Source organism: Mus caroli, unplaced genomic scaffold (assembly GCF_978045245.1).
Source record: "Mus caroli unplaced genomic scaffold, Mus_caroli_1 scaffold_18, whole genome shotgun sequence".
Taxonomy (NCBI): domain Eukaryota; kingdom Metazoa; phylum Chordata; class Mammalia; order Rodentia; family Muridae; genus Mus; species Mus caroli.
This window is the reverse complement of record NW_028227273.1, coordinates 86,070,765-86,093,929: the sequence shown is the minus strand read 5'-3', so window position 1 is coordinate 86,093,929 and position 23,165 is coordinate 86,070,765. Positions and strand designations below refer to the sequence as shown.

General features: G+C 45.7%; 1 protein-coding gene and 1 pseudogene across 3 annotated transcripts in view; both read right to left on the bottom strand.

Annotated features, from left to right (window-relative positions):
- The window catches only part of Agpat4 (1-acylglycerol-3-phosphate O-acyltransferase 4), a 101,674-nt gene that overhangs the window by 27,548 nt on the left and 50,961 nt on the right, over positions 1 to 23,165 (bottom strand). The window lies entirely within an intron of this gene.
- LOC110312469 (teratocarcinoma-derived growth factor pseudogene) lies at positions 2,523 to 3,103 on the bottom strand (annotated as a pseudogene).

The window sequence follows — 23,165 nt, the reverse complement described above, 5'->3', positions numbered from 1 at the left end:
TACTCCAGAGATCCCAGGGTGGGGCTGGGAATGTCAGACATCACTCTGTCTCAGTTGGGTGACACAGAAATGTAGTCAAGAGGGGAAAAACCAATTACGTCTTACCAAATGAACTAAAAATATTAGAAAATATGATAACTGGGAATGCCCAGTGAATACAGCCCCTCAAGGCTGGGAGAACCCTGTATCCCTGAGGCCCAAGAGTCAAATGAGGGGATCCTGTGAGAGGGGGCCAGGCTTGGCTGAGAAGATGGAGGTAAGAAATGGAAAGAAGGGGGCCAGGGTTCCTAGGGCACAAAAGAGGAAGGAGGCCCCTTACAGTAGACATCTGGAGTCGTCCGGGGGCTTCGAAATGCAAGTGTGATTTTACAGTGTAGTATGTCTCAGCCTTCCTGATGCTACAACCCTTTAATATGGTTCCTCATGTTATGGTGAGCCCCCTAAACATAAAATTATTTTGTTGCTACTTCATAACTGTAATATTGCTACCGTTATGAATTGCAATATAAATATCTGATACGCAGGGTACCTGATATTTGAGCCCTGTGAAAGGGTGGTTCACGCCCTGCCCCAAAAGGGGTCATGACCCACAGGCTGAAAAACCACAGATCCCAGACGGGTGGCTTGCAGTACCAAGACATCCAGAGGCATCGCACTTGCTCCTGTCCTCCTCCAGGGGCCTCACCCAAGACAGCCTTTCTGGGTGAGCGCAGCCAAGCCTCCATCAGAGTCTTCTTGTGTGCTCAGGTTCCACTAACTGAATTTGTGTTTTGATTTCAGGTTTGGGCAGGGCTTGGAGCCAGTGTGGAGTTTGTGAAGTGGCCCTTGGGTGACGACCGTGTGGCTCTGTGCACAGTAGCTACTGTTCGGCTCGTCTTGACTACGGGGAGATGTGGTGGGGAGGAGGGAAGAGACACAGACACAAGTGTGTCTCGCACTGGGAGACAAGGTCGTAGTTTAAAGTTTAGAAGAGCCCTATACATATATAATTACATGCGCTTACTGAGTCATGAATGACACTTAATCAGCTATGCAACTGTGTCCTTATTAAAATCAGCAGGAATAAATGATTACAAGGCTGTTCTCTCTTGAGTTAGGCCTGTGTGTGTGTGTCTATAGATGTGCACAGTTCTGGCTGTGGATGAGTGCTGGAGCAATGGCCTCTGTGCCTGGCAGGACCCGCCTAGTTCTCAGGATGAGGCAATGTCGGCAGGTCAAAGGCTTAACTGGTATGCATCAAAGCCAGGCAAGACCTGGTGCTTTGTGCTCTTGGGAAGAAAAGTGTGGGACCACCCAGACCCTAATGCTCACCACCTCCTCTCTGGTGCCATGACATAATGGCTTCTGAGACAGTCCGTTCCCAGAGGCAGAAGATTGCACATGAACCTCACTCCTATCTCTCTGACTACCCACTGAAGATAGATAGCGCCAATCTATCTGATACCCGAGCCAGCTACTGGGTAACTCATCAATGGGATGCTTGACTTCAAGTCAGTTCAGATACTGAGGAAGGCACGGCATTTAAAAGTAAATTACTTATTTCAGGGATTTCCCAATTAGTGCTTTTGACCTATGGCTGATGGAGGTAGCTGGATGTGAAAGAAGTGAAGGTGCAGATGCTAGGGCCCTGTCGTGCTAGACACAGTAGGGCTGGGACTGGCAAGCTCTCAGGCATGGGGTTGAGTCCTTGGGTTGAAGGTTCCCAGCCAGGTTCCTTATAAGATGTACACTGCTCACCCGGAGGCCAAACTGCCTTGTTAGAGTGCTTGGCTCTGCCAAGGCCTTACATCTAAGTTCTGGTTTGTAGGGACATCAGCAGAGGAAGGAGCGAGTGTGGAGTGCAGTCATGATCCCGGCCACAAGTCCATGACGAGGAAAACTGTGAGTGGTGGGGAAAATCTCCTCTAAGTGAGGACACTAGGAAGACACCAACAGCTGAATGCAGTGTGTGGCTCCTACTTATAGCTCTTGCTGCCCACCGCTGCTCATCCCAGCCTTGCCCAGAGCTCTCCTTCCTCACTGTCTCTTGATGACTAGAGTCGCTCTGCCTCCAGTGTCACAGTGTTCTCATCCTGCTGCTACTTGAATCCTGTCACGTATCTCCTCTGGCTCCTTACAACACTGGCTGGGCACAATACAAACTCTTGAGCCACTCTGTGTCCTCAGCAAAGCCTGTTCCCAGGAGCACACCAAATTCTTTGGCCCTGAAAACCAACAACCTGGCTGTAGCTAAAATCATTAAGGGGGTGGGGGGCGGGGGAAGATGTACCAAGGTCCAGGGTCACAGTAAAAGTCAACTAAGGAGCTGTGCATGGTACACACTTATAATCCCAGAATCTGGGAAATGGAAACAGGAGGATAAGGGGTTCACGGTTATCCCCAGCTATGTAGCAAGTTCAAGGTAAGCCTAAACTATAAGGTAACCTTTTTGTTTTTTAAACCAACTAACAAACCAGGCATGATAGTGTGCACTTGGGCAGGTGAATAGCTAGTTTGAAGGCAGTCTGGGGTAAAGACCAAAATCAGACAAAACAAATCAACAACAATGACACTAAAAATGATTCGGTCCCAAAGCCTTTAAAAAAATATTCTAGAAAAAGGCAGGCACCAGCTAGCATAAAAGTGGTCAGCACAGACGGTGTTTGACATGGAGCCCTGGATGCTTTGAGATCCTGTTCCATCACAGCCAGGTAGAAAGGTCTGAGGAAAATAGTGGAGCTGGCGTGCCAGCATCTGCACAGGGAACACAGCCAGTGCCATGGAGGATAGATCCACAGTGCTCTTTGCATACAACATGTCCACAGTTGCATCCATAGAAAGAAGGAGGGCAGGCACAGAAGGACCCCAGGATGCAGGTCCCTCCATTCAGACAGCAAGTTTTATTAAGCAACTTACTATTCTGTATCCCCACAGAAGGCACAAATTAGAAAGACCGATGGCGTATGGCAGGTTCTCTCTGGTTCCAAATGCTATTATCTCTGATGACAAGGTCTCTCACAGACTGAATAACCAGCTCTCAGTGGCCCATCCCAGCAAAGGGTCCAAATTCAAACACATTGGAAATGGCCACAAGCAAAACCACACTGGATGAGAAGTACCCCATCTTCCATGGCTTCTTGCCGGGCGGTGGTAGTGCACACCTTTAGTCCCAGCACTTGGGAGGCAGAGGCAGGCAGATTTCTGAATTTGAGGCCAGCCTGGTGTACAGAATGAGTTCCAGGATAGCCAGGGCTACACAGAGAAACCCTGCCTCGAAAAAACAAAAAAAACCAAATAAATAAATAAATAAAATAAAAATAAAATAAATAAAATTTGTGTATAAGTGTTTGTCTGTCTGTATGTTTATGTGCCATGTGTGTGCCTGATGCCTGTGGAGGCCAGAAGCAGGCGCCACATCCCTTGGAATGAAAATTACAGAGGGTTGTGAGCCATGTGCATGGTGGGAATCAAACCCAGGTCCTCTGGGGGAAACAAAACCCAAAACAATAAATGCTTTTAATCTCTAAGCCATCTCTCCCATGTCACTAATTATCATTTAAGGAATGTTTAAGCTAAATTTTAAATCTATATGAGAAATAACTAGAAATTTTCATTATTTTTTCTACTTTCTTCACATTGGAATAGAACAAGGCTTATTCTTAAAACACAAACTCATTACTCACTGAGAAACAGGTATGTACACAGGCCTAAAAACAGCTTTATCAGAATTTTGAAAGGGATAAAAACTTGGTAAAATGTACACAGCTACCAAATTGGTTAAGAGAGAAATGTGAAGAGAGTGTGTGTGTGTCCTCTTTATGTAACTCCGAATTATATACCAAAACAGTTTTTGAAAAGCATTTCTTCACAGGAGACATCTTTCCCTAGGCTGGGGTACTGGGCTATCTAATTCTGTCTCTTTTGGAACAGAGAACCTTTAATAGAGCAATCTAATTACATAGAAAGGACCAGTGAAATGGCTAAGCAGGTGTTTGTCACCAAGCCTGACACATGAATTCCATCCTTGGGACTCACATGGTAGAAGGAAAAGAACTGACTTCCACAAGTTGTCCTTTGACTTTCACACATGCAGGTCATGAAAACACCCAAACATATATACAAAGAAACACAAATAAAATACACGTACACATAAATGTGATTAAAAAAAAGCATAAATAAATTATATGTTCTCCTGCCAGTGGGACCAGTGAATCTCTGTATACCTCTGACATCCTCCCTGCACACAGCTCTGAGGACCACACACATAATTCTGAAGTCCTCTAGTTACACACTCGGAGGTCCTCCCCTCCCATAGCTTTGGGGACCTCCCTCATGTAGTTCTGAGGTCCTTCCTACTTGCCTTGCATCTTTAGGTTCCTCAATACAATTCTGTGACATTCTAATCGTACAGCCCTGAGGTCCTTCCTCCATAGCTCTGGGGTCCTCTCCTAACACCAGTTGTTACCTGTGAAACCTTCTACTCTGGTAAAAGTGGTGTTCTGTACCTGCTGAGGCAAACAGGTGAAATACAAGGTATACAACCGAAGTTTAATTTCCCATACACTGCACATTATTTGCTCACATAAACATGACTGTGTAGCATCAAATGGAAGACAGATTTGTAATAAATGATGAGGCATGCACCACTGGAGCCAAATACTAAAACATTATTCATTGTTTGCCTGAAATTCAAATGTGGCTAGGTGCCCTGGATTTCTATTTGTTAAGTCTGGCAATCTGAGCCCTTATCGGCCCAGCAGTAGCCATGGCAACAAGCCCTGATGCAACTCATGGATACAGCTTGGGAGGATGGGGAAAGTAATCTCTCAGGAGTGAACTGCTTCCAAGAGGGCATCAGGGCTTTCATGGGCCACTGGTGCCTGGCCAGATGGATATCTACATCTTAAATTGCCAGGGATGCTTTCCCACAGTTCTGGGAAGTACACTGACTGTCCTGAGCTGTTAGATCACCTGCACACTAAGGATCCAGGCCTCTTCCTCTGCTGGCCACATATGAAGGCAGAACACATGTTTCTCAGAACAAGTCTCAGCACTAAATTTGTACTTAAGTTATACTCCACCCGTTCAGGGGCCCCTGAAGAACAATGTCACCTGTGTTTAGTCTGAGCTTGTCAGTGATGTTATGAGTAACTGTCTAAAAACCCTTACTGCCTGGCAGCCCTGGGAACATTGGGAGTCATGATCTGGCCTTTGGTGTGGAGAATAATTGAAGTGTTGAATCTAAAGTAATAGGAGCTCAAACATACACGGTCAGTACAGCCATGACACTAGGGCAGGATCATACAGCTCAGGACAGTCAGGAGGACCCAGGCAAAGACAACTGATCAGATGAAGACACAAGGAAGGAGCAAGGAATCATGGGAATGGAGCAAGTCTTCTAACCAACACACTGTAGACTGTAGAGAAAGCTTAGAACGTTTCACACAGAAACTCATTTCTTCAGTGCACAGTCACCTGGCAGGGTTCATGGTCCTCTACTAGAAGAAGAGGCAGGCTCACAGTGTAAGTGGCTTGTCACAGGCCACAGAATGCCGAGCCTTCTCACACGATGGATCTGGGTGGCTAGGGGCCATAGCAAGGGTGGTACATCCTCCCTCTGTACTCTGTGCCCAATGCTGTGTCTTCACCAACCCGCTTTCCTTGCTTCTACTTTCTCCCACCCATTTCCTCAGTTCGGGAAGAGGTATAAGAAAAGGCTCATTGCCCCATGGAGACCCTCCATATTCCCTAAGGACCTTCCCATAGTACCTCATATCTAGCTAACTTCCCTTGCCTCTCAACATTGCTACAATTAAAACAGTTTAACCATAATATAAACACAGCTACAGAAGCCACTCTGAATGTCATGTTAGGCCAACCAGGCCAAAACCCCCTAACTCAGACCCTTTAATTGGGATCAAGCAAAAGGATCCAGCATCCTTGATGCTCCCTGAAGCTCTGGAGATGAGAAAACTGCATCAGACGAGAAGGGAGATGCATATACGGTCCTCTTACCTGCCACAACCCGAGAGACATCAATTGAATAATTGGGTTAAAAACACAATCAAGATTAAGTTACAGCTGTGTGATTTTGGCAGACCGACTCTTCAAGTGTCAATGACTAAGATTTTGTCAGCTGTAGTGATCAGGAAGACACACACCCCCACCCCCACCCCCACCACATCAGTTACTATGTAACTGCAGGAGAGAGCTCAGGAGGCAGCAGAATAAAGCCAGTGGTTGGGTCGCTGTTGCCTGGATGATCTCTGTAGCCAACGGGCTGCTTTTCCAGATGTTCATGGACAAATTAGCTGTTCTTTATTATTCTTTCACTCCCTTCCTTCTTTCCTTCCTTCCTTCTTTCCTTCCTTCCTTGACAGGCTCATGAACTCCCTACATAGCTGAGGGTTAGCTTCAACTTCTGATGCTAGTGTACATAGGTGTACAGAGGTACACTATAAGTATAAATATATGCTATAAACACGTATAGGTATGAACCACTAAGTCTGGATTCTGTGGTACTAGAGATTGAACTCAGGGCCATGCTGGGCAGGCACCTTACCAACTGAGTTGTACGCTAGAAACTCATTTTTCCAGTGGTTCCTTTAACAACTGGTTCACATCCCTCTCCTGATTAGGGTCAGGGCCACTGGGCTGAGTGGTGCACTGATGGGCTTAGACATATCAGGTCCAAACTGCACGCCCTTATCTTCCCTCACACATCAAAGGCGGTAACATCATCTGTCACTCTTTGATAAGAGGTCTGTTGTCTTCTGCCTACAGTTAGTGTCTTCGTTTTTATAACCCTGCTATTCCACAATTTCATTACAGCTTGTCTTCTCATGACTCTCTTTTCTCCACAGATGTCACTGACTTTCTTGGACATTTGGATTCATTCACTTATCAGTTCTAGAGAGTTCTTAGCCCTCGCCTCTTTTTCCTCCAGCTCCTATTAGACAAGCCCACCTTTCCTTCATTTGCTTTGATGTTTTCTTTCTGTGTTTCTATCATATTCTGCACGTTTCTTTGATTCATCTTGTAGTCCACTAAGGTTGGTTTCATGTGTGTATGGGAAATCCAAACAGATAAGATACAAAAATAGGGCCTACAGAGGTGGGTCAGGGGTCAAAAGCACTGGCTGCTCTTCCCGGTGGCCTTTGTTTGGTTCTCAGAACCCACATGATGGCACATAGCCTTCTGTAACTCCAGTTCTAGGAGAGCTGAAGTCTTGTTCTGACCTCCACAGGCACCAGGCACAAACACATACACACAGGCTAAATGCTCATATATAAACACAATAAATAAATCTAATAAGAAGATACTGATATAAGGTTCACAGGGACCCCTTGTGAGCTGTTGCTGGCCTCTTTGTCAGCCTGGTTGCCAGGTGTGACTGAGGTTCTTGGCTCTGTGTGTATGTGTGTATACACACATGTATGAAATTCTTGCATGTTCACAGATACTTTTCCTCCTCAAAACAGATGCTTGAGGGAAGATATTTGCTTTCTACGTTTCTATCACTGGACTTAGACATTTATGGCATGAACAGATGTCACATCTCCTTACATCAGTACATGTGACCCTTTAAGAGCACAGCCTCTCCTCTGTCATGGCTCCTAGTGGCAGGGCCTTTCTCCAGTAAAGTCCAGAATTCTGGACTGTTTCCCACACTGACTGGCCTCCCTGGGAGAAATGGACATTGTGAGCTTGGTGTTGTGATTCTTTGTCCAACTGCCCCATGATCTTCCCTCCTGGACCTATAAGCACTGTCCTGAGCATCCTGGCAATGTCTGGGACTATCTTCATAGCCTGGGGTCTAGAGCGCTTGGCTTTTACACAAAACTGTGACCTCTCAGGCTCTATCAGCAGCAAAGGGAATATTCTTTTTTCTTTCATATGATATATGATATCATGTTAATATGATAACTAATATCATTATATTTTATAATATATTTATATATTATGTCATTTATACTATTTATATTCCATTATAATTTATAATATAATAATTGTAATTAATAGCATTAATATGATATAACTTAGTTTAACCCTATCAGAAGTGTTTAGGCTAAGATTGTGGCTTCTATCTTCACGGCAAGTGTAGCTTCCCCTTGGCAGAACAGAGTAGAGTGTTCTGAGAGAGCCAGCATGCAGAATAACTGGACAGGAATGCATGCTGGACTCCGAACACCTAAACAAACATTCGCTGGGGCCCAGCTATGTGCTGAATTTAGGTCATTCAAACCATCTGGAAACACAGCGGCCCTGTGGCTGGGAGAAGTGACAACCTTCAATGCAGAAGGGTGCTGTAAGAGCTGGAAGGATTTCCTGAAGTGCACCTGATGGGACCCTTGACCACGTCTGTTTGTGATGTGTGCAGTGAAACCAGACACAAAACTCAGCAAGCATCCCATGAGAGGAGAGCAACCTGAGGATGCAGACTGTATGTGGAGAGGGAGGAAGGGGGGAGGGATGGAGGTGGCAGTGGTGTTGGCTGCCTCAGTTGCCCCGAGGAGGAGAAAATCCCAGCATGAACCCATATGTAGAAAGCTTCTTCTCTCAAATCCCAAACCACAGAAGCCAAGAAACCTCAGAATTAAAAAGGAAAGTCCAGTTTTTCCTCTTTCCAGCCCCTGCTCCTAGAACAATTCGAGACTAATTATTTATTATTAAATGCCTAGGCCATAGCTTCCTCTCATTCTCTGACTTGTAACTAACCTATTCAATCTATTCTACATTTCCACATATTTAGTTACATCTCCTTCAGTTTTCCTTCAGCATCTCTCCCAGCATTTCCTCAGCATCTCTCCCAGCATTTCCTCAGCATCTCTCCCAGCATTTCCTCAGCATCTCTTCGTGTCTCGCTTTCTCAGCTCATCTCTTTTAGTCTCTCACTATGTCCCAGAATCCTCTCTCTTCCTGCTAGCATCCCACCTCTTATTTTCTTCCTCAGCTCATTGGACATTGGCTTTTTTTATTAACAGGTGTTGCTTAGAAGAGATCCTCTCTACATCAGACAGGAAGGAGGACCCATAAGCACTATTTGTTACCCAGACTGTCTGGATGGTGGATCGACCCTCCAGCCTTGAGGAGTTAAGCAATGGTCTGCCATAAAGGCTTCTCTCTTCCCTGAGTATCAGGATGTTGCTGGCACTCACCTCAGTCTCTTGTATGTTCACCTGGTAGCTTCTCTTCATAAAGCTGTATGGCTGACAGCTGCTAGCACTGGGCATTCAAGAACTTAGAATTTGAGAACTAACCTGACTTAGTAGGCCTTGATACCATAAGTCACAAAACTGAAAGGTGACTCTGACACCTCCCTGAATAGTATGCAAAGCCTGTTTTTAGGAGAATTCTAGCTAGCTGGAAAAAGATGGAGGTGGGGACCACCCAGGAAGACAAGGGCTGCTGAGTGTCAGGTCCCTGCTTGAAGAGCAACATTGGAAATAATAATGCAAGGTTGGGTGTGGTGCCAACTACCGGTATCCCCAACACAGGAAGTGGGAGCAGGAGAGCCGTGAGTCTGAAACCAGCCTGGACTTTGAGGTAAGTTCCAGGACAACCTGCATAAGAAGGAAGACCCTGTCTCAAAACTCTGTTCATCAGTTAGATTTTTTAATAAAGATGAGAGAGAAAAGAAAGGAAAGCCTTGTAGAGTTTGAGAGCTGGGGGAGTCATAAAGAATGTCACAGAAATGAGCAAAGAGAGTACGAAGGGAACAGTGGGGAATGGCACAGAGAAGTGATGTCACACACAAAATGAGGATTTGGGTGGGGCAATTAAGCCAAAGGGTTAGAGTGTGGCAGGAGGTTGGGGGAGAGGGTGTGGACAACATGGGTGTGGACAACATAGAGTTCCAAAGAAGTCAGGAGCAACACAGTGTGAAAGCTAAGATTAATTAAAGGTCATGTTCAGTTCACTGTGTGAGCCCCCAGAAGTCTGAGAGCCAGCCTGGAGACTCCACAGCTCCCTCGTGTCTCAGGGAGTCAACACTCACACGGGTTCACAGGGAGCTGTTACTCTAGGAGCCTCATGGGGTGCCTGGACTGCCTCAGATAGACAGTGTCCCTATGTTCTTAGAACCTGGAGTCTCAGGAAGAGACGTGATTATAGGGTAGGAGGCAGCAATCACAGGGAAAGGAGAAGATCGCCAAGGGATGTAGGCTACAAGCATCCCTAAGGAAGTGCCCAGAGGAGTGGTTCTCAACCCGTGGGTTGCAACCCCTTCAGGGGTAGCATATTAGGTATTTACATTACAATTCATAACAGCAGAAAATTACAATTGTGAAGTAGCAAAGAAATAATTTTATGGCTGGGGTCACTACAACATGAGGAACTGTACTAAAGGGTCGCAGCATTAGGAAGGTTGAGAACCACTAGCCTAGAGGAGGTATCCTTAGAGGAGATAGAGGAGGCTGTTCCCCTCAGCACGGACGGGAAGCAGAGGAGACAGAAAGACAAGGTGGGAGACAAAATATCTCCCCATTGACCTGCTTTCTCAAGGCACCATCTTCCAATAAAGCCTTGGTATAAATCTACCAAGGGGTAACGTATTGATTAAGTAAGCCACCCATCACCAGGCAAACAACCCCAGTCCTGGAGCCTGCAGGGGACATTTCTCAAGCAAAACATAGCATAGTTGCTTTGCTTTGTATTTTAAAATATTTTTCTTACCTCTTCTATTTAAAAATAAAGGAACTGGAGTCGCCTTTTCTATCAAAGAGCTTTGTGTTTCTTGTTCTCAGTTTGAAAGGTAGGTAAGAAAAATTATGTATAGATTGTTTCCTAAACACAAGAAAACACTCTAAACCGTGTGGCTTCTTGTTGTAATCTGCAAGTGGCTTCTGTCTCGGTAATAGCTCTCAGCCAATAGCCATCCTGTCCTTTGCCTCACAATATCACCTCCCTGGGGACATTCTGGCAATGTCTGGAGATATTTTAGGCTGTCACACTTGAGGAAAGTGTTGCTTGCGCCGTTGGGTGGAGGTCAGGGATGCAGCTGAGCAACCTACAATGAATGCTCCTACCAAAGTTACCCAGCATCAAATGTCAGCCACGCTACCACAGCAAACCTATTTTATGACTACTGACCATACAAGGACCAGACACGGGGCAACCCTCCTGCTAGGGTTCCATTAGCTGCACAATTACCCTTTACTTGTATACTGGCCCCACGATCTACTATTTGTGATACCTCTAACGAGTTACTTAACCCCTCATGCTGCCTCAGTTTCCCCATCTGTCATGGGAGAGAGCCTAAGATACATTTTGTTTTGTGGCTCCCCCCCCCCCAACCTTTTCTTTAGCCAAATGTGTAAATGTTCAGCTGGAAACTGTATTGTTCTTTTTCAAATAAATACCAGAACATCACTTGAAGGGAGAAATAACTCCCTTCTATTATCCAGGATTCCACATCCGAATTCTCTCTGGAAAACACACAAGGTAGCATACATCAGAATTGCTGCAAATGCAGACTCGTCCTCTGACACCCAAAAGAAATCCATGCTGCAGCGTGCGTGCGTGGGGGGATAGTATCTCTATTCATTTTAAGCATTTGTCACTGGCCTGTTAGAAAAGCTCTGCTTGAAGCAGGCATGCTTAACAACCCAGGTTTTTCAAAGGGTTCAGGTTGGCTAATTACAGAGAAGTGACCGGCCTCTTGGTCTTTCCTATGTAACTGACACAATGCAACATTGTATCTAGTTTCCAGAGACATAGAAGAGCTGTTACACAGCACCATGAGCATGCCCAGCAAGCACCTGCCCGCACCTCGCCAGCATTCCTCCAAGTCATACCCTCCCCTCCTGGGTATGAACAAAGTTCCTTCTGTGGCTAAAGCATGGGCCAATGTGGCCAACGGTCAGGGTAAAAACCACAAGTAGGCACCTCGCCACAGCTGGTACCACAGCAGCTGTCTACTTGGCCGGGCTACGTACCCAGTGATTTAATCAAAATAACAAGGTGCTACTGCAACGGGGCCTATTTGTGGTAATATGCTCACATGCACACTAATAAACACACATTGATCCTTTTAAAAGCCTGGCTGATAGATAGGGCAGCCCACACTGGTTGCAGCAGGCTGAGAAGCAGGGCATGAGGACCACTTCCAACATCCCAGCTAGAGAAACTGTCCGAGTCACATCCCTATGCCCTCACTTTCCTTACCCCATCCCACCAGAGTGCTAACGCTATATAAAGATTTTATATTCTCTGGACTCCCGGAGCAATGCTAGCTTGTGCTTTAAAAGTTTCCCTTCGACACGACCAGAGCCACAGGAGGATGGAGAAAGAGGGGCAGAAAAAGATGCTGAAGTGTACTTCTAGAGAGGCTAACTTGGCAGGAGGATGAAAGGGTCTAATAAGGATGGACAGAGAGAAGGAAGGGCAGAAGGTGATGGGAAAAAAATTCCACTCCAGTCCTTCAGGAAGGACCCAGGTGGCAAGTGGAGCTGCTCCTCTATGGGAAGTCTAAGAGAAGCACGGAGAGCGCCAATGCCAACATATTTTATCACTTGCACTGAATGCATTCAATGAGCACTATTAATATTTTAAATTAAGTTCTATGTGCCAAACAACCCTACAGAAAGGGTTTTACAAGCCAAAATATAATGGAGTAGGCCGTCTAGACTCGAGAGTTTTATCTTAAACAACATGCCATTTTATCTCCAGATATCTGTGTTAAGACCCTAATTATTTGTGAGAAGTTTGGCCCAGTGTCTAACAGATCTGGCCTGGAGAAACCAAACATATGGATGTTGTAGACCACAAGTATGGGCCCTTCACTTAATAGCCAAGTACATACAGACTCCATGTTTAGAGCCAATGAGGATGTAGGTGTCCCTGAAGCAATCTAGTCCATTTGACACATGGCCATCAGGTGACTCTAGCCTTGCAGGAGGTCATTTTTTCTGTTTGTTGATTGAACCCATACTTTGTGCCTACAAGGCAAGTGCTCTGCCACAGTGCTGTACCCACAGATCCTACACATTCTGATTGTCCAAACTCACAAGCACAGAACAGTCCCTGCCACCATACGGGTTACAAAAGGCACCAAAACAACACTTTTATGGCTCAGGATGCTGGTGACTACGCTGCCAATAGGGATAAGCCCAGACAGAGCTGAGAGATTTCTCTATCAGCTACTGCAGGAAGCTCCACACTTCTGGCCACCCAGCCGGCAGCTGAAGAAGTCATCAGGACTGAGCAATCTTGCCCCCTGGATCTGCTCTGGCTCCCCTGAAGTATTGATGGTTCAGGTCCTTTCTGGAAATAATGCACTGGGTGGTGGGGCGGGGACTGAGGCTTGTCCAACAGACTTAATTCTGCACCTAATCAGATAAGGCGAAGGTTAAGAAGTCATTAATGACAAATGACAATTTTCCCTGGGACTGGATTAATGAACGTTATGGTCCCCAGGGAGATGTTAAAGTATCTGAAGGAAAGGAAATTACAGGGGCCGACTGACTTTTTTTTTTTTTTTAAGTCTCATTTTTATTCAAAGAGCACTTCAGGTTAAAAATAGACTACAGAGGAAAGAAACTCATTTATAAAAACAGGAGAAATGTTGGGTTTTTCTGCCTCTGTTATTAGTCCCTTCTGGCTTCAAGGCTGCCATCTCAAGCCCACTAGCAGAGGCTTCCTAGAAGGTACCTGGAACTCTGACCTCAGAGTGGGGCTTTTCAAACCAGGACATGCCCTGTAGGCATGTACCATGCTAGTGTAGAGAACCTTGGGTCGGGGCAATGGCACAAAACTCTGCATTTTGTGTTTATGTGTATGTAGATGAGATGTGTGCACATTCACTGGAGGTCAGAGGTCACACTCTGGTGTCATGGCCTCAGGCCACTGTCCCCTTGCTGTTTGAGACAGGGTCTCTCACTGGAACCTTGGATTGCTGAGAAGGTTGTGTAAGCTGCCCACCTGCCTCCACGTCCCCAGTGATGCGTTTCAATCACATGCCAGTACCCAGCATCTTCTTGTGGGTTTTAGGGATCAAACTTAGGTCCAAGCAGCTGATTATCTTAGCTAGCTCCCCAGCTGGCTCTGCATTTTAAAAAGACGTTCCAGAGTGATGCCCAGGACAACTTATGGGCAGAAGCAGGGTCGGGGATCATTGTGTGCCAAAGGCCTCATTTTTCAATTGACGCTAGTCACTCTCCAACCGGCCCCTAGGCTTTAGCCATTATCTCCCCTCCTAGTTCTTTTCCTATTCCTGATGCTCTCACACCCTGATGCTCTCATGTACACACCTTGAATGGACACACTCCTCTATGCTGTCATGCTAGGCTGGACACATCAGCTGCCCACCACTGTGCATAATGCCTCAGAGCAACAGTGAATACCAGTTATCTCTGATAGCAGCTGAAGGATGCAGACATGCCATGGCTCAGCATGGGGGTGAGGGGATGTCATGGGGTCTCCTGGGAAGATGTGGTCAAAGATGTCAGCTAGGGTTGACAGGCCAACAGGCAATGGCCAGCAAATAGCTGCAGGTCTTAATACTTCCTTCCTCTCCAGGCCTCTCCAAAGCATGTGTGCATGTGAAGGTCTTAGCAGTAGGCTTCCTCGAGTATGAAAGAGAAGGGGGTTGGAAAGATGGCTCAATGGTTAAGAGCACTTGTTGCTCTTCCAGAGGACCCAGGTTTGGGTCCAGCACCCATGTGGAATCTGACAATGTTTGTAACACCAATTCAAGGGGGTCTAATTTCCTCTTTGGTACTCTGTGGACAATAGGTACAATACATACGTGCAGCCAATCATACATATAAAATAAGAGAGACAGACAGACAGCGAGACAGAGAGAGAGAAAGAGAGAGAGAAGAGACAGAAGGCATGCTTTAATGGGTCTCCCTTGGAATTCATACCACTTAATAGAAGACACTAAGTCCTTTCTACATCCAATAGAGGAGTTAGGTTCTATTTGTTACAAGAAAAATCATCAAAGATATTATTTAAGTGATCATCCTCTGAAGTGGAAACCTCTAATTTCTTTGGAAACTCAGTTATGTCAAATGACATTTTGCTGGGGCACACAGGTGAAAGGATGTCTTGCTAGAACAGACCCATGCAAGGATGTGTGATGAAGGAGTAGAAATATGACCCCACAGATGGTGGGAGCGGGAGCATTGGTTTGGTTTGCTCTGCCTTGCTGTTTTTCCTCACTAATGACATGCAGGTACTGGTTCGCCTTACATCGCATTGTAAAGCTCCACTAGTGGTGACAGCAGAGAGAAGCTCATAGGGGAGCTGCTTGGGAGCTTCCTGCAGCTTCTTGCTGCTTCTGCAGCCTCACCTCAGGCAGGTTGGCAAGCCTTGTGGGTTTCTTCAGGATTGAACTACAGCTGCTGGTTCGTGCCTGGTGTCTGCCTGCCGAGAGACTGGACTGCAGCTGTGGATTCGTATTCGGTGTTTGCTATAGCACCGAACTGATGACAAAGAAGATTGAGCTTCCCTCAAAATACTCTTGCTAAACAGGTCCACTTCCCCGATATCCTAATCACTTTTCTATTCTACTACCTCTGGTGGGTGATGGGCTAGAGGAGAGATTGAGCACTTATTAAAATAGGTTGGAGAAATTTATGCCTACAATCCTCAATAGATTATACTTTCCAAAAATGGTAGTAGCTATATTGTGGATCCCTGTGTTCTTCTAGAATACATCCATTCCACCAACAAGAGACAGACTTGATCAGGGAGGACAACTAATTTGGCTGTAACCAGAAGGAAGTGTTAAAAGCGATACACAGCTGTGAGTGTGTATGTGTATGCAGTGAGTGTGTGTGTGTGTGTGTGTTGATTCACCTGTGACATACATGGAAGCCAGAGGTGGGCACCTGGGATCCTCATCTATCACCTCTACCTTATATTTGGGCAGTGTCTCTTGATGAACCTGGACGGAGTGATCAGTGAGCCCCTGGGAGGTACCTCTGCTCCATCCCAGCATTCTGGTTTTATAGATTCATGCTCCTGTGCCTGCATTTAACATGAGTGCTTAGGAGTCAGGACTTGGGTCCTCTGCTTGGATAGCAAGCACTTGAATCATGCCCCAACCCCCCACCCCCAAGTTCTACTTTAAGGATAGGCCATTAAAGGTAACAGTCCTCTGTCCTCTGAGTTCAGACACCCACTTTCAGAACCTCAGATGACCATATTAAGAAGTCCACCATCTTGATGATGCTTCACAGAGAAATTGCTCTTTTAAGAACCCAGATGAGGGCCGAACAGGCAAGCAACATCAACTGCCAGACATTATCAAAGAGATCCCTTGATTCCTGTTCCTGAGCTATAGACTCCTTCAGTGAAAACCAGGCATCCTGGAGCAGACTCCAGCTGTGTCCCTTGGGCCCTGCTCTGATTCCAGGCTCATAGAATCCAAGGGCAGAATGAATGCTTGCTCTCAGCCACTCAGGGTCAGTGGTCATTTGTTATGCAGCAGTTGGTAACTGGTACACATTCTCCATCATCTATTCATGGTGTTGCCTGCCTTGTCCCCCAACATGTATTTTAGACTATTAGATAATGAATCTTCAGGATATTCTGTGGTGCTGTACTCAATGTAGCAAAGCCCACAACTAGTATAGGGCTTTGCATATAATATATGCTCAACATGTCTATTGAATGAATAATGAGTGCATCGCAGTTGGTGAGATTTGGCTGGGTGCATTCTCATGGTCTACACTAGTTTGAAGCCCTGTAGTGGAGTTAACTACTGACCCCTGCAGCACCCACTTCCCCACCCTCTGCCGAGCTGCTCAGTTTCACCCTGATCCTCTTGAGACCTCCTTCATTTGCAAGGAAAACATTTATCAAGGACTCATGCTGCAACACAAGTGCTCGCGCAACATTACCATAAACAAATAGTCACAGTGATTATAAAAGAGGTTGTGACCTCCAGCCAGAGACATTTAGGATTAATGCTGACTCTAGGTTGTTACAACAGCGGCCTCTTGAGTGGGCTTGACCTTCTCCAGTCTAAATACACAGTCAGAAACGCGTTTGCAAATCCTAACTTACATTCAGACTAATGAAATACATGAAATCTTCAGGCTATTAAACACTTGGGAGATTCCGTGTCCATTCATCTCTTTGGCTTATCTTTCTGTTTTAGTGCCGTGTATACATCAAACATGTCTGAGATTTGGAGAGATGCTCCTAGAGTTGATCTGGTTAAGAATTCATCAGGGAACTTTCAAAACCCCTTAGTCTTCATCAGTGAGCTTCCAAAATGCTTCTCTACAGGCTCAGTGACTTGTTATTTTGTTGGGTTTAATAATATTCCAGTTAATATTCATATCGCTTACTGTATAACCAGCTTCTCCTTTGGAGATAAATAATTCAGCTCCTACTTAAACTCCCCCTCCCACCCCCATGCAAAGTCTGACAGCTGTCCTTCAGCTGAAGACAATTATCCAAACAGGGCTCTCTTTCTCATCATCTCATTATCTCATGATTAAGTTTAACCCCCCTGAAATTTTTACAAATGCTAATTAAATCTGAAAAGGGAAAACAAAGTGTCAATCAAGACCGATCTGCAGCTGCCTGTCATCCGGAGCACGACAGAACTTAAATGCCCTGGTGCCAAGTGTGGGGGAACCACACTCGGAGGAGACGATAGAGGCAGGAAGTGTGTCCACAGTCTACACATGCGCAATGGCCATTATTGATGGTCAGCTTGACAGGATGTAGAACCACCTTGAAGACAAATCTCTGGGCATACCTCTGAGACAGTTTCTGGGTTAGGTTCACTGGGGTGAAAAGATCCAGTCTTAATGTGGACAGCACCATTACATGGGCTGGACTCCTCTACTAAATAGCAAAGAGAAAGTGAGCTAGCTGAACACCAGTGTTCAGCCCTCTTATTCCTGACTGTGGACACAATGTAGCAAGCTGCCTCCAGGCTACTCTTGCTGCAGTGCTTTCACCGTGACACACTGCACCCTTGAACTGAGAGCCAGCATAGCCCTTTCCCTCCTTAAGTTGCATTTGTCAGGCACTTAGCTAATACAACAAGTGTTGGAGAAAGCAAAGCTTGGGCGGTTCAAATCCCTTTGACCCACTGCTTGCTTTGGAATTATTTCTAGGTCAGCCGTTAGGGTAATTCCAGTTGTGGTTTAAAAAAGAAAGAAAACAGAGTCACTATCAAGTTAGCAAGGTGGGTTGCATTAAAAAAACAAGTCTGGTATGAACAACTTGGTGGCATCATTGGGCAACTAGCCTTCAAACCGCACACAAATGGGGCCTCAAAGGTCACCACTGGTGACAAAGTAGAGGAAGTAGGCAACCCTTCTGTGCCACTCCCTGAGGGAAGCTTGAGAGGCATAGCAATGCTGGCTTGGCCCGAAGCACAGGACTCAGAACTCAGTGGGCAACACCGACTCCAAACCCGTGCCTTTCACCTTTACGCCTCCGCTACAGTCCCTCCTGGTCCCCCCATGTAGGTGCTAGGATGTGTGTCTTGCTGAGCATGGTTCCTGTGTGCGTGCCTTGCTTGACAGAGAAGTTGGCAGCAGAACCCAGGATGCCTGTGTATAGCACAGTGAGCTTAGAACGTTCTCTCCCTGCACCAGACCACAGTACAGCAGCTCAGCCAGGATCTCATGGAGCCAAGGCAATCCGTACTCTCATGATGGTTGTGACAAATGACCCGGCCAAAGGAATTTAAGCAAGGAAGGGTTTCTTTTGGCTCACGGTTGCTTCCAGGCTTATCACTGATGATGGTGGGGGATTCCTGGTATCAGAATCATTGTATCTGTAGTCAGGAAGCAGAGAGAGGTGGTTATCTATGCTTAGCTTGAGTATTCATTTGTACTCAGGCCAGGACCCTAGCCCACATTTAGTGTGGGTCTTCTTATCCTCATCAAGCCAATCCCTTGTAGGCATGCCCGGAAGCTAACCTAGTCTAGGCAAGCCCTCACAGGAGTGCCCGCCAGAGACTTTCCTTCTGGGGTCTGTCAAGCTGACTAACAGCCACTATTAACCAGCACCCAGGAGGAATGACACCTCCTGGGGTATACAGAACATGGAGTTCAGCTCCAGGCAGTTTCAAATGTGGCACCTGCCTCTTCCCAAGACATCCCAGCTACTGTAAGAGCAGCCAAAGACCTAGTTGCAGGGCTACAGAGGTTGTTTGGGGGGGAGGAGAGGAGGGCTGGTCCACACTGAATGGGTTTGCTCCAAAGCACTGACAAGCAAATTTTGGCTTTTAGAAGCATCAGAGCTTTTACAGGAAAGGATAAGGAAGGAAAAAGACAGCATAGAGTAACCTACTGACAGATCATATCAAACATCAGATTAGAGGGAAATGAATTCAAGATATGGATTAAAGGGGAAAGGCAGTTGTAAGAGCTAAAGAGGATGACAGGCTATCAAGATGATTCAGCAGATAAAGGAGTTTGCCACTAAGCCCAGGGGCCTAGGTTCCAGCCTTAGCACTCAAGGTAGAAAGAGAAGTGACTCCAAGTTGCCCTCTAATATCCTGTATACACTATGAGTATACACACACACACACACACACACTCACAGACACATACACACACAGATCCACAGACCCACAGAGAGACACACATGTTCACATATACATACACACAGACACACACACTTACACACAGACACTCACACATGCTCATACAGACATATACACATTATATATGCTCACCCACAGACATATAGACACACAGACACACATGCTCATACACATACCTACACACAGACACACACACTTACACATACCCATGCTCACACAGAAATACACACACATTCATATATATATGCTCACCTACAGACACACACTCACACACACAGAAACACTTGTCCACACACAAACACATAGACACATGCTCACATATTCACATATTCACTCATACATATACACACATGGTCACACATTCATACATGCATAAATACACACAGGCACACACATGCTCACACAGACACAGGCATTCATGCTCACACACACAGACACACACATACATAGACCCACACAAAGACACACATGCTCACACACACATACTCACACAGAGACACATATATGCTCACCCACAGACACTTGCCCATACAACAGACACACAGACACACATGCTTACACACACATACACACACACATATATTCACTCACACATATACAAATATGGATACACATTCATACATGCATAAATACACATAGGCACACACATGCTCACACAGACACAGACATTCATGCTCACACACACAGACACACATATACATAGACCCACACAGAGACACACATGCTCACACAGAGACACATATATGCTCACCCACAGACACGCATTCACACACACAGACACACATGCCCATATATATATATATATATATATATATATATATATACACATACATACATATATACATATGTACACATATATATATATACATATATATACACACACACAAACACACACATATTCATGCACACATACACAGACACACATTCATGCACATATACATGCATAGACACACATGGACACACATTCACACATGCATAGACACACACAGACACACATGCATACACATGCTCACTCTCTCTTTCTCAATTTAATAAACATTTTAAATAAAAAGTTGAAATCACGATTTTAATTCCAGGATAGGTGCTAACATAAACCCACTCCTTTATTGTCATTCATTCCTTGTTAAGTATGACACTCAAGAACTGGTGGGCTACACATGTAGTCACTATCAACATCTGCATGCTTTAACTTGAAACAAAAGCAATGAGCCACATGACTACCCCATCTCCCTAGGTCTAATTCGAATTCACTTAAAGTAACAACACACACACACACACACACACACACACACACAAGTGTTTCCAATGAGTTCCTTAATTTAAAAGAAAGTATCTTTCAGCACTTAGGCTTTCGGGGTCTAATTATCAGTCCAGACACAGATGTTCCTTACAATGCAGAACAATAAAATTGAGGAAAAGAAATGGAAAAGTCAATGTATTCAAAAGGAAGCCAAATAGATATGCTTTTAAAGAATCCTTAAATAAATAATACTTTCCCAAATATTTACATGAGGTACAATAAAACATAATTTGTTTCATTTATCATTTTTAACCACTGAAGCAGTAGACAGGATGAAGTGTGTGGCCAGCCAACAGGAAGGAATCCCTCATGACAGGAAGGAAAGATGCAGTCAGCCCCAGCACTGGGCAATCTGACTACAGGATGGGCCCACCCTTGAGGGAATCCCCAGACCATCATATGGCCTCCTGGGAACAAGGGGGAAATGACTCACAGCCAAGAGAAAAATGGAAATGGAGCCCAAATAGGAAAAGCTGGGCTTCCACCCAGTGGAAGAAAGATGCTACTCCGGCCTTGGATGAGACACATTCTTTAAACAAATAGAACTTGGCCACATGGAAGGAGCTCCCTCCTGCCAGAGCCGTATGAGGAAGGACTGAGTAGGCAGAAGTCCAAAGATTCAGCCAGACCTGGGCTCTCACACTTGTAATCCCAGCAATCTTGAGTTAGAGTGCCCCTCCCCCCAAAAAAGAGAAATAGAAACCCAAGTCTGCCCACAAGGTCAGCTTCCTCCTCTGCAGGATTATGTCACTCTCTGACAGCTTGTGATGCAATGTGGACCACAGGCCTAGAGAAAGGGGCTTGGTATCACTCATTGGAGAGCAAAGGTCCCAGCCCTAGGAAAGGTTTCACCAATGCAATTACAAATGTGTTCATGGCTCTACCAAAGCCGGGAGCTGAGGCTCTTGGTTTCCTCTCATTAATCTGCATCTGCACCACAGCTGGGACGTGGGGGAGGGTGGTGGAACCTGCAATGGTGAGATTGAAAGCTCAGGGCTAGAAGGAATTAAACCAAGGCAGGACAGGCCATGGTCAGCAAGCTCAGTGGCTACTTAAATTAGAGAAACTCCTTGTCTGAGCTTAATGAGCTATTAGTCCTTTATCCTATGAGGCAGTGGTTCTCAACCCATGGTTATTTAAAGACCTCTTTGGAGGTCATATATCAGATATCCTGCACATCAGATATTTACATTATAATTCATAACAGTAGCAACATTACAGTTATAAAGTGTAGCAACCATGTAACTTTATGGTGGTAGGTCACCACAGCATGAGAGTCTGTATTGAAGGGGCTCAGCACTAGGGAGGTTGGAAACCACTGAGCCACGGGGAGATAAAAGGCCACATCTTGGGGTTTTCCAACAGGGATGTAAGTCCCAAGTATATCCTCATTTATCTACCGTCTCCAAGAACAGAGTGTGGCTTGAGCAGATCCTGAACAAATGTTTGGTGAATGAATAAATGAAGTAACTCAAGATGCATATATAGACGGTGGGTCCGAGACCCAGAATCAGGCAGAAGGAGGCAGAAGCCTGTGTAAGACAAGAAAGGATGGAGACTCATCTAATTAACTGGGTCCCAGCTCCTGTATGGTTCTTTGAAAGTGGAGACCAAACTCAACCCAGCTGGCCTGGGCCCTTCAGGTCACATCTGCCTGAAGTAAGCAGAATTCAGAAGTCTCTTCCTTGGTCTCACACACTTCCCTAGGCATCACTTGGGAGCTAGCCAACTGCAACATGTCTGACTAGAAACACCTCAGAGAATAGGGAAGACTTAGTCCATTGTCAGGCCAGCAAAGAATGTGCTTTTGAGTAGGCAGAAGCCCTTCCTCTTCCCCTGCCCTCCCCTCCCCATCCTTCCCAACCCCCTAACTCCCCCTAGCTGGATGGGACCCAAGATAAAGGCAACAGAGCTACTAGTTTCCAACACCAAGACAAGTCTACATCCAGCTTGACACTGTTTCCTGTCTGCTCCTGTGATATTAAATACTGATTTAAATCCCCCAAAGGGACTAAGGAACCAGTTCTCATTTCTACAAGCTGGAGTCCAGTTCTAGCGCTCATTACACAATGAATCTTCCCAATTTAGCAAGAGACACTAATTATTCTATTTAACTGGTGACTGATGACCCCACCCCCACATACGACTGCTCGCCAAGTTTCTAACCCTGATTAGTTTGTGAATGGCTTCTGCCCTTCTGTGTGTTCGAAAGTCTGCCAACCCCCACCCCCACACACACACCCGTGGGCAATTTAGGCTGGACCTCAAACTCTCCGAACTCCCAGCACATTCCATCTCTGCCACCTGCACCCCTGAATTGGCTCAGCTCCTCTTCACACCAGTGAGCGGAGAACAGCCATGGCT